This window comes from Myotis yumanensis, unplaced genomic scaffold (assembly GCF_028538775.1).
Source record: "Myotis yumanensis isolate MYYU_CA2020_CCGP unplaced genomic scaffold, mMyoYum1.0.hap1 SCAF_2, whole genome shotgun sequence".
In the NCBI taxonomy this organism is placed as follows: domain Eukaryota; kingdom Metazoa; phylum Chordata; class Mammalia; order Chiroptera; family Vespertilionidae; genus Myotis; species Myotis yumanensis.
The window spans coordinates 195555144-195558094 of NW_027223753.1; the positions used below are offsets into that span (position 1 = coordinate 195555144).

A 2951-nucleotide genomic window follows, 5' to 3' on the forward strand; every position below is an offset into this window, starting at 1 on the left:
CCAAAGTGTAGCGCGTGGACATACCCAGAATGACTTTTGGTCAAATGTGGCATATGGACAAACTTTTAAAAATGGTTCTAGTTAGGAGTCTATTCCCATGAATATTAAAGTAGAGATAGCACATCAAATTTAACTAATATTATTCCGTAGAGTGAGCTAGAGATAGCAAAAGTGAGTTTAATGAAAGTAAATTTAAAGACAAATTCTACAGGTGTAATAAATGGATATGTCGAAAGTCATAAAGGGGTTTTCAAATGGCTGAAGTTTAAGAAAACTGCGCATTGCTACCATGAGGGCTGGAGCCAGGCCTGCAAGAGGACCCTCCTTCTTAGATCAATCAGAAAAATTTGAATTTCAAAAATACTTATCATCCATCTGGGAGCAGTCTCAGTGGTGGCCTCAGCCACAGGAAAAGAGGGTCAGGAGGAAGGCTGCCTAGTGTGGCCAGGCCACCTGGCTTCAGGTCTGTGCAGGTGCTTCAACTGCATGACGCTCATTCTCTGTCCGTTGAGTCTCCATGTACTTTCGCATCTTCTCAACTATCCAGGAGGGTAGGACAAAGGATTTCAGCTCCTCTAACTTCAGGTCCAGGCATCCTCTGTAATCATCGCTGGCAGCAAGGTCCCGGATGTCCTCTTCAATGAGGAGGTAGGCCATCTTCCCTCCTGTTGCCCGCATGTGATGTTGCTCGGCCAGCCAGTGCTTGTCCTGGGGATCAGCTGCGTACTTAAAGAGGTGTGGGTGCTTGATGTAGATTCTCCCTCTGGTGCCCCCCACCCCCAGGGCTTTGTTGGCTCGAGATCCTAACACAAAGGTGGTAGATCCATTCAGCCGAGCTGGGTCTCACTTGGGGCCTTCTCGGCGAATTGGTTCACAGGATTTTGGTTTCCACACCATGCCAGGGGCTGCCCGGTCATTTGACTGGATGTGTCCAGGAGGCCGTCCCTTCCTCTTTTTGGGAATGGGACTTCCTGGATGGGCACCATCCTCTTCTGCCTGCCGACCACGCTTTATCCCTGGAAGCTCATGGGTCAATCTGGGTATAACTTTTTCTCCATCTGAGATCAGTAGTTTTGCCTGCTCCAGGCAGCTGCAGCAGGCCTCCTGGATCAGGGGCTCTGCATCCACTTCTTCCCCAACGTTGTCTCGCACATTCAGTGCTGCCTTCTAGAAGAACTTCATGTACTTGTTGAACACAGTCTGGATCTCCTCGTTGATGCTAGGCTGCAGCACAGCTCGGAGCAGGTCCATGGAGATAGCAGGATCTGTGAAACTGGTGGTCATCTGTGAGCGGCGGCCCCTTCGCTGCACCTGCCGGTGCTTTATCATTATGTTCCAAGGATTCATGAGAACCAGCTGCCCCGCTGCGCCTGCATCTCCCAGGTCCGGGCCGCCCCTCTCTGCCCCATCGGGTCCCCACAGCGTCCCACTCGGCTTCGCCAGTGGCCCCCATTTTTTGGTCATTCAAAGAGTACTTTAATGATTTTATGACAGTTGACTGATGTGTTGGTGCCTCAGAGACTGTTCTGGGTCTGAGCTTCTTACTTTGTATTTCTGTGTATGGTGAGGTAATAAGCTAACTGCAGTAATGTGCTTTGAGAGCCCTTCATCCCTTCACCTGGGTATCAATAATTTTCAGTTATTGAAGTTTTAATTAAATAGTAGTAATATTTTATTTTAAAGTAGTAGAGGCCTGGTGCACGAATTCGTGCACATTGAAAGGAAATTAATTAGAAGAAATATTTTAGTGGCCAGGGAGGGGCTCGGGGAAGTTGGCCAGCCAGGGAGGGACTGCAGGAGGGCTCTAGGGTGTGTCTGGCCTATCTCGCCCAGTCCTGATTGGCCAGACCCCAGCAGTAAGCTAACCTACTGGTCAGAGTGTCTGCCCTCTGGTGGTCAGTGTGCATCATAGCTACTGGTCGAACAGTCAAACAGTTGGACATTTAGCATATTAGGCTTTTATATATATATAGATAGCATGCATCAAAAGCACATATACTATAGACGTATGTATGACATGCATGCACACATCTGTGTATTTTCAAAATATTAAGACACAACTGTACCCTCCAGCTACCTTAAGAAATAGAAAATGACTAGTATTTTGAAGCTGCCTTTGTGCTCCCCTACCTGCAACACTGTTCCCTCCCCATTTTACTGAGTTTAAGGTTGATCATTTCCTTGTCTTTCTTTATAATCTTACTATGTGTGCATGTACCTTAAGCAATATATGACCTAATATTTCTTGCCCTTCAAATTTACATTAAAAGATACACACTATATGAATTATTCTTAACTTGCTTTTTTCACTCAGGATTATGCTTTTAGTATTGACACATGCTAATATGCATAGATGTAGTTTATTCATCTTCATTCCTGTGTAATATTCCACTGACTATGTCACAACCATGTATCCACTATGCTGTTCATTATTTATTATTATGAGCAATGCTGCTTTTACAGGTCTCCTGGTGTCCATGGGGAAGAGATTCCCTTGTGTATACACTTAGGAAGAGAATTGTTAGGTCCTCGTTAGGTGCTTTTTCCTCTTTATAAGGTATTGTTTGCATTGTTTCCCCCCCAAAAAAGTTTATTGATTTACACTCTCACTATTTACAATAGCAACAAAAATAAAAATTACTAGATATTTATCTTACACTATATATAAAAATCAACTCAAAATGGATTAGAGACTTAAATGTAAGACCCAAAACTATAAAACTTCTAGAAGAAAACAGGGGAAAAGCTGCTCAATATTGGTCTTGGCAATTGTTTTTTAGATATAGCACCAATTATACAGGCTGTAAAAGCAAAATTAGTAAGTGAGACTACATGGAACTTAAAAGTTTCAGCACAGCAAAGGAAATAATAGAATGAAAAGGCAACTTATGGAATGAAAGAAAATATTTGCAAACCATGTATCCAATAAGTAGCTAATATCCAACATATAA

At 43.6% G+C, this 2951-nt stretch overlaps 1 pseudogene; it reads right to left on the reverse strand.

Moving 5' to 3' along the window:
• Positions 1–369: 369 nt before the first annotated feature.
• Positions 370–1453, reverse strand: LOC139002283 (deoxynucleotidyltransferase terminal-interacting protein 1 pseudogene; annotated as a pseudogene).
• Positions 1454–2951: the final 1498 nt, after the last annotated feature.